Source organism: Lynx canadensis, chromosome B1 (genome assembly GCF_007474595.2).
Source record: "Lynx canadensis isolate LIC74 chromosome B1, mLynCan4.pri.v2, whole genome shotgun sequence".
Classification (NCBI taxonomy): Eukaryota; Metazoa; Chordata; class Mammalia; order Carnivora; family Felidae; genus Lynx; species Lynx canadensis.
In genome coordinates, this window is record NC_044306.2 from 156,009,448 (window position 1) to 156,022,495 (window position 13,048).

The 13,048-nt window shown below is 36.8% G+C and overlaps 1 protein-coding gene and 1 non-coding gene across 11 annotated transcripts in view; one reads left to right on the forward strand and one right to left on the reverse strand.

Annotated features, from left to right (window-relative positions):
• ADGRL3 (adhesion G protein-coupled receptor L3) overlaps positions 1–13,048 on the reverse strand; it is an 820,040-nt gene that overhangs the window by 378,060 nt on the left and 428,932 nt on the right. The gene's annotated exons all lie outside the window — the stretch shown is intronic.
• LOC115513263 lies at positions 1,317–1,452 on the forward strand. The gene has a single exon (XR_003968645.1). It is a non-coding gene; the product is annotated as a U4 spliceosomal RNA (small nuclear RNA).

Here is a 13,048-nt window from a genome sequence, read left to right on the forward strand (position 1 = left end):
GAAGATAAATGTGTATTATCTTTGGAGAAATCTAGGAGTATTTCTTAAATTCAAACCCCATAAAAGAAGATAATACAGTATTTTGTGTTGCTGATTCACTCATATTAAAGTCTTTTCAAATTATAGGGTTGTGACCACACGGATCTGCTTGAACATAATCCCTCTTCCTTTTTCTTCATTTCAAGTTACTTTTTGCCTTTGTTTTATCCACTTTTGAAAGGACCGAGGCATATTGATCGGAATAGTCTCTTGGAAAATGAAGACATGGCTGTGTAAGGACTAAATTTATCAGAAAGGTGTGAATGGATACCACTGCATCAGGGAAGAACAACTCAGGACCTTAAGTTGGAGAGGAAGACAGGTGGCAAAGACAAAATGGAACAGCAGAGTAAGGTTTGAAGAACAGGAGACTGGGTCATTTCCTCAAATTTCAGATGCTACTCCAGGCTCCTGTGTGGCAAGGAGCATTAATTTGTTAAGCAGGCAACAATTCCATGTTAGCTTTCCAAATCCTTACCTATTTACTAGCCTACTAACATGACCATGGTAAGATACTAAAATTTTTTTTTTCATTTTTATTTTTCCTTCTGAGATGAAAAAACTGCAGACTAACCAGCTGGTTTTCTCCACTTTTGCTTGAGTCTTCCTGAGAAGAATGGCATCATAGGTACTTTAGGTGACCAAACTTGTCACTGTGGAGGAGGAAAAGGGGAAAAAGACTACCACCGATAGAGTGGGTTCCAGTAAAGGACTAGCTTGACTGCACTGCACTGCTTACTAGATGTGTGACTCTAGGGAACATTTTAAACTCTCTGGTCCAGTTTTTTTGTTTTGTTTTGTTTTAATGGAAGCAAAATTTTATCTAATCCTTGTGAGGATTGAATGAGATAATAATAACGTAACGTGCATACCAGAATGTCAGGCACAGCAAACGATAAATGTTAACTATCCTTCTCCATAATCACCCTACCACCATCACCCCCACCATCATCATCATTTTATCATTATTAGTGTTACTTTCATTACCATTATCCCACCACATGTATAAAAAGATATCTTGGGCTCCTGGGAGGCTCAGTCGGTTAAGCGTCCGACTCTTCATTTTCGGCTCTCATGGTCATGAGACCATGATCTCATGGTTTGTGAGTTTGAGCCGCACATCAGGCTCCATGCTGGTAGTACAGAGCCTGCTTGGGATTCATTCTCTGCCTCTTTCTGTGCCCTTCCTGCATGCTAGCTCGCTCGCTCGCTCTCTCTCTCTCTCTCTCTCTCTCAAAACAAATAAATAAACAAACTTTTAAAATAAAATAAGATGCAGCTTTGCGCAGTGGCAGTATCGTAGCCAATGAGGTTTATCCGAGGCGCGATTATTGCTAATTAAAATAAAATAAGATGATACCTTAACAGATCAGACTGATTTGTGAGAAAACCTTTGGGGAAATGGAAGCTAATGGTGAGAAGATAGGAGTCCTTTGTAACACCCAGGGAGGAAATTACATGGACTTTTTTTTTTTTTTTAAATCTGACGGCTATAATGCTAATATCAATTTTGGTTGGGATTAATATTATCTTCGTTTAACGGAATATCCCCAATCTGAATATGGAAGTGTTAACACAAAGTTTTAAATTAAAATGAAGAGATCTGGCTCACTGATGTCAGGTCAATGGTTGTACATAATTTTTGTTAAAAAGACTATCTTCTTATTTTGCAATGTTTAAAAGACATGCAGTCCCAAAGTCTTCTTTGTTTTGTACACATGCCTCAAACTTGGCTCTGTAATCTCTCAGAAAACACTGAAAGCGACATCATTTTAAGATAAATATACCAACAGCAGCCACACACATGTAAGGACCTCTTGATGAATTAGCACTGTGGTCTAACTGTCTGACTGAAATTTTGCTTATAAGTATAGACATAGATGAAAACAGCAATTTTTTCCACCCTTAGTCTTCACTTAATAAATTCTAGAGGTAGAGAGTAATTGGCTTTTTCCCCTTTTAAGGCAGGAAAGGAGAGGTATAATTCTTCTTCTTTAATTTTAAATTTCACAGCAAAAATTAGAAATACTTTTTTTAAATTTTTTATTTATTTCTGATAGACAGAAAGAGACAGAGCACAAGTGGGGGAGGGGCAGAGAGAGAGGGAGACACAGAGTCCTGAAGCAGGCTCCAGGCTCTGAGCTGTCAGCACAGAGCCCGATGTGGGGCTCAAACTCGGGAACCTTGAGATCATGACCTGAGCTGAAGTCAGACACTCAACTGACTGAGCCATGCAGAGGCTCCTCACAGCAAAAATTAAAACCACAAACAAAACCTTAAAAATTGCCTTGTTGTACTCAGATTAATTAATCCTGGTGACAATAAGTGAAAGGAAAATTAGCTTTTTGGAAGAACTAAGCAACCATTAAGTAAAAAGAGTAATGTTGGTTATACTGCGAATGATTAATACACGTACAAAGATTTTATTAATGTTGAGTGTAATATTTTTTTAAAAAGTTGAGGGAAGAGGAAAGGAACACAAATGATAAAATCCCAACATTAAAAAAAGTGAAATGAAAAAAAATGAAAATTAGCAATTTTTTTCCCATTAAGTGTTACTAACATCATGAAACGTACTCTCAAAACTACAAATGCTAACATTTCTGGGGAGCTCACTACATCGTGAGGTGAGGTCCACTGGGGAAAAAGCAGGGGGTACAACATCTTTCTTAGAAATGTCAGTTATTACTATGCGTTTATCATCATTGCTATTGTTCAACTCCAGACAAGAACTTAATCTGTGATAATTTCATTATAATCTTCAGGCTTCAATCGATCCATGTTGTTAAAATAAATTATATAATACAGAAGGAATATAGGTAAAGAAGCAGCTAGGAAAAAGTAAGACAATATGTGGGAAAAGGTTAAAAAAGCATTAGTCAAAATTAAATCAAACCAGAAGAGTATTCAGTATAAATGTACAACTCTTGGGATAAGGGAACTTCTCCAGAGTCCTAAGGAGACTTTCTTGTTTAAAACAAAAAGAAAGCAAAAAGGAAGAGAAACACAGAAACAAAAACAAAAACAATAAACCCAAAAAATCACAAGTTACTAAATTGAACTATTTTAAAGCACGTCATAATTTACATGACATACACAACGCACCAGAGTTGGGAATCAGTCAACTCAACTGTTTCTTTGTCTACTACTGCAAAAGAGATGAGGGAAAGCGAGTAAAAGGCATCTAAGAGACACTTGTGTGGATTCAAGTACCCGGACTTCTCTGAGAGTCTGGCTTATTAAGTAACTTTATTTTAATTTTATTGTCCATCGCCAGAAGGACCTGGTACTATCAATCCCTGCAGATGCAGTTGGTTTTAGGTTCCCCACAATGTCATTTTGAAAGGGTGGGCCTATGCCAGCTGACTCCATCTTGTTCTGTGTCCTTCGCCTAGACCACGCCTCCTCCCCTTGAGTAACCTCCCGCTCACCCGTTCAAACTTCCTGATCAAAACACGCCCAGCGACCTGCGTAACAGGACTCCGACCCTTCCCCAGCCAATCAGCTGAGGCCACAGCCATTACCTCACCAACTGCCCCTAGACCCGTATAAAACCTTTGTGCTTTTGAAACTCGCTCTCTCTCCCTGGTATCTCACCGCTGCATCGGTGCAGGTAGGGGACTGAGCTCGAGCTAGCTCGAATAAAGGCTCTTTGCTTTTGCATCGGACTCGGCTCCCTGGTGGTCTTTGGGGATCACGAATTCTGGGCATAACAATTTTAGAACTGAAACTTCTCAGGTATGCTCACCCGTCTACTTTCAAGCTTCCCAAATCCTCTAGCTATTGTTTCCTTTATCATCCTTCCCATTGTTGTAGAATTTATGTCTTAAAAAAACCCTTTACTCTCAGTTTAGTATGGGTTTCAGAAGGTAGAGACATTAGTTTTCTGAGTTAAACAGGCTACATTTACTGGGAAGTGTTTTTGTTCATGTTCTGTATTAAGAACCCCCAACTGCTTTCTTTAAGAAAAAATCCTAAAGCTGCCCTTATTTAATTTACATATATTTAAACTTGTTATTTATTAAATTAAATGTATAAATACAAACTTTTATATAAATATGTGCATATACTTCTTAAAATATGAAAAGAAGAATCCTGAATTATTTAAGAAAGCTTTTAAGTACTTTTCAGTTATAATTTTACTCTGCTCTGTTCTTTCTATTTCTTTTCACTGCTCTATTCTTCCTAACCCTAACCCTGGTTTCAAGTTCATCAGAAACTTAATGCAGACAAAATTTTAACTATTTGTTCTTACTAAGATGAGTACCAGTGAATTTTTGCTTAGTCAGCAGTTCCCTTCAGAAATTAAATTTGCCTTCCCCCAAATGTAAATTATGTGTTTCTCTTGAAACAGTTGGTATATTTTGAGTAAAGAAAGAAAGAAAAATATGAGCTAAGTTCAGCCCCTTGAATTTCTAAGTGTGAACTGCTCTGAATGGCACCCTGGTGGCCCAAAAGCAGCAGCGAGCACCCTCGGAAGTTTCAATTACTAACCAGGAGTACCTTGGACCCTAAGGAAAAACTGGATCAAAAATATTATAAAAGTTGCTATCAATCCAAAAGCATGACAAAAAAATAAATCTGTAACACCTTCTACAAAAGCCTAGTGACCAAGCTATTGAAACCAGAATATTTCAAATATGGATCTGAGTAGCACAGAAATGTCGTTTAAAAAATAATTTCAATGTCTCCTTTCAAAGAAAATAATTATTTTCTTGCCTTTAATTTTTTAGAGAAAAAAGGTGTTTTGGGTAATTTGTTTATGGAAGATTACAATAAAGAGGCTAAGTAGAAAGGACAGAGGAGATGTACTAGGACGTAACATGTATTCAGTTATTAGTAACAAAAGCAAACAGACTGGCCCTTCTTGTTCTAATTTATAACTAATTATTGGCCCCAAGGCAAGTTGGAATGTGCTTCTCAATATGAAAGCAATACAATGAAGAAAGAAAGAAAAAGATCATAAAACTTTATAAAGCCTACAGTGTGACTGGTAGACTGCAAAGCCAGCCAGAGAGTTTTCCTCTCCTTGTATAAATGATCTTTTTGTAAACTGAACTGCAACTACTCCCTTAAAAAGGTAGAGTTCCTTTCTCCACAAATTGTCTCTGGAATTGGCCATAAGACTGCTTTGCCTAATGGTTCATTAAAAAAAAAAAAAAATGACTCAGGCAAGCATTTGAGACATGCTTGTGCATTGGACTTTTCTCTGGCTTGCAGCTCTTTGGAACTTTAAAACAATCACTGTATAAAGAAGCCTGGAAATTGGGGGCACCTGGGTGGTTCAATCAGTTGAGCATGCAACTTCAGCTCAGGTCATGATCTCACAGTTCGTGAGTTCAAGCCCCACGTCGGGCTCTGTGCTGACAACTCAGAGCCTGCTTCAGATCTGGGGCAGCCCTCTATCTGCCCCTTTCCGTCTTGCACTCTTCCAAAACTAAAAAAAAATAAAAAGAAAGCCTGGAAATCAGAGACTAAGGAAAGCTCAGACAAGCAGCCCTATTTGATCCCTCCAGTAACCAAACAAATCACTCTGCCAACCACTAGATATATGCGGAGAGCCATCCTGGGCCATCAAGCCCCAGCCTAGCAGGCCCAGATCATCTCAGAAGACCTACACAGCTAACAAACAGAACTGTGGATTTGATAAATGCTTATTGTTTTAAGATCCCAAGTTTTGGGGCAAATTGTTAAATAGGAACAGCTGATAGAATAATTTTAGGCACTATCTTAGTTTGCCTAAAATTCAGCAGGATAAAAAAATATTTTGCAACAATTATTAAAAATATACAACTGTGGGTGCCTGGGTGGTTTAGTCAGTTAAGCAACTGACTTTGGCTCAGGTCATGATCTCACAGTTCATGGGTTTGAGCTCGTCCGAGCTCTGTGCTGACAGCTCAGAGCATGGAGCCTTCTTTGGATTCTATGTCTCCTTCCCTCCCTGCACCCCCCAGCCAACCCCATTCAATTTGTCTCTCAAAAATAAATAAAAAATGTTAAAAAAAAAATTTTAAAAAACAACTGTTTTTATTTAAAAAATGTAAACCACAGTTTTTTCTCATATTCATTCTGTTTCACATCTCTGGGCTTCTGCTATTAGAAATACCTTCCTACTTTGCTTATTTTTCCAAGATAGATTTTTTCTCAGGAAGATATCTTTCAATTTCAAGATTGGTCCAATAATTTCTTACTGGATTCCAATAGAACCCGATCACACCTCAATTCCAGGGCTTACAATATTGAAATTATCCAGGAATGTACCTTTTTTCCCCTCACTAGATTTTAGAGTCTTCAAAAGCAGGAAGATGTCTCATTGTCACTGAAACTCTAATATTCAGTCAGGCATTCAATATTTTTAAATAGTAGATATTGAATCTATGTTATTGAGCTGAATTTACTAGCCTGAGATCTCAGATTTGGCTGATACAGAGCAGTCAGAGAGACCCTAGGTAGGTCATAGATGTAGGTAGATGATTCAATTAGAATTTATTAAAAACAAAAATACTGAGCAGGTTGAGGTTTTTTCTGTGATAAGGAGATTCCAAGCGTGTCTTCAGAGTTCAAGCTATGTTGCTGTGCAGTGTTGGTGGTATAGTGGTGAGCATAGCTGCCTTCCAGAATTCAAGCTATGTCAATAAGATTCACAGTTCAAGAAATACAAAGTAGAGCTGTTATTAAGAAGCACTGACGTGACTTGAGTTGAGGCTGATGTTGAAGTATTTGCTGCCTCTTACTTGCCTGTTCTAAACATGGAGTAGCTTTGTAGGAGAAAGTTCTTTCTGATTGAGGAGCGGAGGTGCTGGCCTTAAAGGAAGCCCTCACAGTAATTGCAGAAAAAAGTGAGAGGTGGAAGAACCAGTCAGTGATCATCAAGAATAATGGGAGAAATTAAAGATCTTGAAAGAAAGTTTTCACGAAACGGCTTAGTGAAAGTAAGTGCTTTGGGTTTTGAAGTTTAAAAAAACAGGGGCGCCTGGGTGGCGCAGTCGGTTGGGCGTCCGACTTCAGCCAGGTCACGATCTCACGGTCAGTGAGTTCGAGCCCCGCGTCAGGCTCTGGGCTGATGGCTCAGAGCCTGGAGCCTGTTTCCGATTCTGTGTCTCCCTCTCTCTCTGCCCCTCCCCCGTTCATGCTCTGTCTCTCTCTGTCCCAAAAATAAATAAATGTTGAAAAAAAAATAAAAATAAATGTATATGGTGTAACAGGTTAAAATGAAGAGAGAAGGGGAAAAAAATGAAAACATGAATATATTCAATCAATCACCAAAAATTCTGAAGGCCTACATTTGTCATGAGTTACATACACATCAAAACTGATAAACATATTAATAAAAATGCTATGTTGTTTAAGTGTAAGGTTATATTTTCACATATTCAAAATATTTAAAATATCCCATTCTGGGGCTCCTGGGTGGCTCAGTTGGTTGAGCCTCTGACTCTTGATTTTGGCTCAGGTCATGATTTCACAGGTTTGTGAGATCCAGCCCATGTCAGGCTCTGGGCTGTCAGTACGGAGCCTGCTCGGATTCTCTCTCCCTCTCGCTCTCTGCACCTCCCCCACTCATGTGTGCACATATGTCTGCACCCACTCTCTCTCCGTCTCTCTTCCTCAGAATAAATAAAATAAAAAGAAATCTCATTCTAATGAACAACACAGACTATCTGCGTTTTGTAACCAAGTCCCTTAGGATTCAAAATCAATTAATACTATGTCTATGAAAGTACTTGTGCAACTCCAGAGTTTCCTGAAATGTAGTAAACATAAGAAATATCTAATGTATCTTAAAGATTTTATTTTACGGAGGAATCAGAAAGTATAGAATCATGTTTAAATAGTAAAAATCCATTCAAATTAATATTTAAAAAAAATTTGGACACCAACATGAGTGAATATAACTTATTTATCATATAAAAGCTTAGTCATTATCATTAGTCACATGGTATAGTATGGAGAACAGAAGTGAAAGTCACAAATTGGTATGAGAAAATATAGCCTTTCCTATTCCAGGAATCAATCAAAATTATAAAGGAAATCCTTGTCAATGTGGGAGGTTGTAGTCAATAGTTGGATAGAGACAATTTATCCAACTGGTAAAATAGCACTGCTTTAAAAAAAAAAAAGAAAGAAATCTGCTGTTTGTGAAAAACAAGCCTTCTCTTCATATTGCTTATAATTCTATACGACATCTATTCAGGACAGCAAAATTTAAATTCTTTTCTCTTGATTACTGAAGTAAAAATCAATCTCCAGTAGTGATGAAATTGTTTTGCCCACTGAACTATTCAATAGCTTTCATTCTCAAAATAAAAATAAAAATGCCCTTAAATTATATTTTAAAATGTTAATTGGGTGAGTTTTAGGCATCCACCATGCACATTTTCATATTTTTAATAACACACTGCTTTTAAAAACTTTTATTTCTAATAACGTTTTGGTTTCCAATGTATCCCTAAGTTGCAGTAATTATGTAACTACTAATCATTCTGATTAAATAACTTATTCAAGTCCACCTTTTCCTTCCTACCCCTTATATCACCAACCTCTTAAAATAATTATCTTTTGAAGCATTTTATTCGTGTCTAATTCCCTCGTAATTTTCAGTGTATCTTTACTATATTTCCAATGTCCTTCCTGTGATTAAATAAAATAGCCAATTATATTGAAATGTGTATTTTCAGACTCTCTGAGTTATAAACTCTCTCCACATATTATTTTCTATAGAACAAATTTGTTCTTTATATCAAGGTGTCTTCAAAATTTTTTGAAGAAATTCTGCCTTGATGGCATATAATTATGAAGAAAAATATCAGACTGATAAATTCAAATATATATATATATATATATATATATATATTTGAGGTTCTTTTTAGTGTATTTGTGTATTTTCAATAAAGAAAATCTATGAAAACAGCTTTCAACAGAAGTCATAAATTCACAACAACAAAATGAGTCACTAAATTGTATCAGACAATCACTTTATTGACACTACTATTGCTCTTAGCTCAAGCCCTCATAATTTATTATCTCCCATCGTTTCTCTGATGTCCAGGGACATTCAGTGTATGGAAGCAAATCGCTTCTCTCTTATGCATCTAAGAATGGTATTACCCATGGATCACGCTTGGAAGAATTTCCAAGACTCACTCAAATAAATTTCTACAGGACTTAATTTTCTCACAAAAGCCTAGCTGAGAAATTCAGCTTAAATGGTAGCCCTAGGGAAAATTCAAAAGAATGTCATATAAAATTTGGCAGGTGGCAGTTGACAAGAGGAGGGACTGTAGATGATCTGTGGTCATGATGTTTGGAAAATACCATACAACACGTCCCCCATCTTAGAGATGCATGATAGACATAAACATACTGAATTTTCTCACAAGTTCTATAATAATAATTAATAGAATAGCACTAACAATAATACAAATAATAAACCTGTTTATCTTTGCTTGACTTAATATTTCTAAAACATGGCACATTGTGCAATCCTTTTTCACAAACTCTCCATGGACACCACCTAAAACCAGTGTTTGATTGAAACTTTGGGACATACTGGGGAGCTGAAATATCCATCTCCTACCTTGTCATATTGTCTCTCTCCACATTCTGGCCATAGAAACAATTTTTTAAAAACCCAAGCCTGTTCAAGTTATAGTCCTCAGCTTAAAATTCTTTGCCAGCTTCCTATCACTTAGAGAACAAAACAAAAATGCATTCTCTAATCTGGTATTCAAAACCATAATTCTCTCCCTTTCTCTTTTTCCATCAGAGTCTTCTGCTATTTTGTCGCATAACACATACATGATTCCGACCAGAATAGACAAATTCTTTCTCACATCTTTGCTCCTTTTTGTCTTTCTGTCTAACCAACCAACACAACCCTATTCATATTTCAACATTCAACTGAAATAGTACCTCTTGCTCAAAGTTTTCCCTTTACATTACAAGGCTATTCCTACTTTGTTCCCAGAGAGTCTTGTACTAGCTTCCATTTTAGCACACACAGTATTAATTTAAATATTTTTCTAGTTGTTTTCAACCCTCTCTAGACTGTATACCTGAAGGGCAAGACACGTGTTCTACTAATCTTTTTATGCCTAATGTCTAATGCAATGTCAGGCACATTAAAGATAATTTAATAATTATTACAAACAAGTTTTAGCAGTCATAATTCAAGATAACAACAGATTTCATAATATCTTCATCCTTATACATGCCTCATGTTAGTTTTTATTCCCTTTCAAACTGCACCTTTTTCCCCTTATCATTCTCCTATAAATGAATAGCTTCCTTTTCATTATAAAAGTTTACTTATAAAACATTTTCTATATTATTACATTGCTTATAGAAATTTCCTTACTTTGGTTCCAGTGAGAAAGAAGAACAATACTGTACATTCCTTCTTATCCACACCGTTCAAAAAAAAAATTTTTTTTTAAATGTCTTTGGGGCACCTGGGTGGCTCAGTCAGTTAAGCATCCAACTCTTGATTTCAGCTCAGGTCATGATCTCATGATTCATGGGATTGAGCCTGGCATGGAGTTGTGTGCTGACAGCGTGGAGCCTGCTTAGGAGTCTGTCTCTCTCCCCCTCTCTCTCTGCCCCTCCCCTATTTGCACATGTATGCACACACGTGTTTTCTCTCTTTCTCAAATAAAATTTTTTTAAATGTCTCCTATATTCCAATATTTTAAACACTGGTATCTCACCGTGAGCAAAAAAACAAAGTCCCTATCCTTACAGAGCTGATATTATGAAGAAAAAAACTGAAGAAAAAAAAATTAAATAGATTACATTGACTGGTAGTCATGTCTAAATTAAATCAGGAGAAGGAGACAGAATGAGAAGTGTGTCTGATGATGTGTGTGGGGTAGAGGGATTGCTATTTTAGACAGGGAAATTAAGGAAGAATTCTTTTATGAGGTGAGTTTAAGCAGAGACTAAATTAAGTGAGCATCATGCCATGTGCAATATGTCCTTTCTTGGCACCCTGGATTTTTTTTCTCTATTAGACTTGACAAATTTACCTTAATTCTCTTAGCAATAGGGTGATTACTATGCTAAAAGGTGCTTCAAATCCAGTGTGGCTTGTTGAAACTATCAGAGACTCGCCTTTATATTTTAGTCATCAGGATCCCGATTGATTGCTCACATCCTGCAGTGAAAGTTTTCGCAGTAGGGATGAATGGCACACAGAATAAGCAGTGACCTTAAGCATCAGCTGCCTCATAGCAGACAACAGCAGTTGTTTAACAAGATCAATCACTTTCTTAACTGCATGCTACAAAGTTTGGAAAGAGACCCTTCTGAAGTTCGCCACTTGGGATAAATTCAATTTTTTTGAGATCATTCTCAATGTAAGCATGCATAATGCTATTAGTGAAAGGAGTGTATTGAGTAGTATGCTGGCAGCCTTTGAGGGTTTTTTAGTGACAACTTTCAACTTCTGTGCTGGTTGGTGGCTGTGAATATCACAAATACAACGAGCAGTAGTACCTTTTTACTTTGTAGTATTTTCTTGAGCTCTAGGTATTTTATTTTCTTTGTTATAAAATACTTCTTTTTTCAAGTCTATTAAAAGTCGATCATTATCCATAAGGCATTCTTGTTACTAAGTTTTGGACAAATTCACACGGATGATTCTGATACATACCGTTTAGGAATTTGACACGTCTTTCTTTACAGCTGGAATCTTGCACTCAACTGTATCTAGCTGTGATGTGGCTGTCACAGGGTTCATTTTTGTACATGATAACTTCCTACATTTGCATCTCAGTTTATCTAATTCATTTAACATTGTACTACCGTTGTTACCATTAAATCTACTACTGCAACATGGAAGTAGGACACACTCCTGACCGGTTTTTTAAATATATAACAGTTCTTAGAAACATCAGTGAAAATTTCCAGATGAACCCGGGATTGTACACCTAGACCTGAAATATATCATCCTTCATAGTAAAATATTCAAAACAAGACACATAAAAATTATGTTCTCATTTACATTGTCTTCAAAGCTTCCTCCACCTAATATAAAGAACAAATAATGAAGGAACATATCCAGGACCCTAAACGTGTGGGCAGAATTTGGTGAAAATGGGGGAATATGGTGGGAGATGAAGTCAGACAGGAGTTGAGGGTTCACATCATATTAAGTCCTCAAGGCCATGCAAGGCACAAAATATGATTATTTAATTTTAAGAGGCAATCTATTCCTTTAACATGTTTAAGTTACTCCAGCTCCATGATGATAGGGACTATCATATCATATCATATCATTTCATATCAATATGAAATGGGATGATTGAGTGAATTGGAATGATTGAAAAAAAAAGAAGAGAAAAATGAATACACCCTAAGATATAAAGATGCTTAAGAATGTATTTTTCCCTTTCTCCCTTGAAGTAGACAGCAGCTCCCAGTCATGCCCTGGGGTCTACATGTCTTAAAACCTCATGTGGGGCTACCAATCTTATGCTCAAACTGGCTAAAGTGGCGAGCACGCTATTTCACATTTCAGACATCCATGTATTTAACAATGAATGATTCAGCAGTGCCCAGGGAGGTGAAATCTATAAATGGCTTGTTACTTTGCCTACTAGGTTGCAAAAGCCAAAATCTGTAACCTTTTTGTAGACAGCAACGTAATCCATTTTCCCATTAATAAAAAAAGAAACTGATGCTTGTATTTAGGGGCTTTTTATTTTTATTATTCTTTTTTAAGTTTATTTTTGAGAGAGAGAGACTGAGACAGAGAGCAAACGAGAGCAGCAGAGGAGTAGAGAGAGAGAGAAAGAGCAGGGGAGCAGAGGGAGAGACAGAATCCCAAGCAGGTCTCAAACTCACAAACCATGAGTTCATGATCTGAGCCGAGACACTTAATCAACTGAGCCACCCAGGCTCCCCTTTAAGGGCTTTGTAAAAGTACCTTTACATTGTCTCTCAAGGTGTGTTACAATATCTACCAGAGGTCATTGAAAGCAAGGAGAAGATTATTGCCATAGGTGAACTC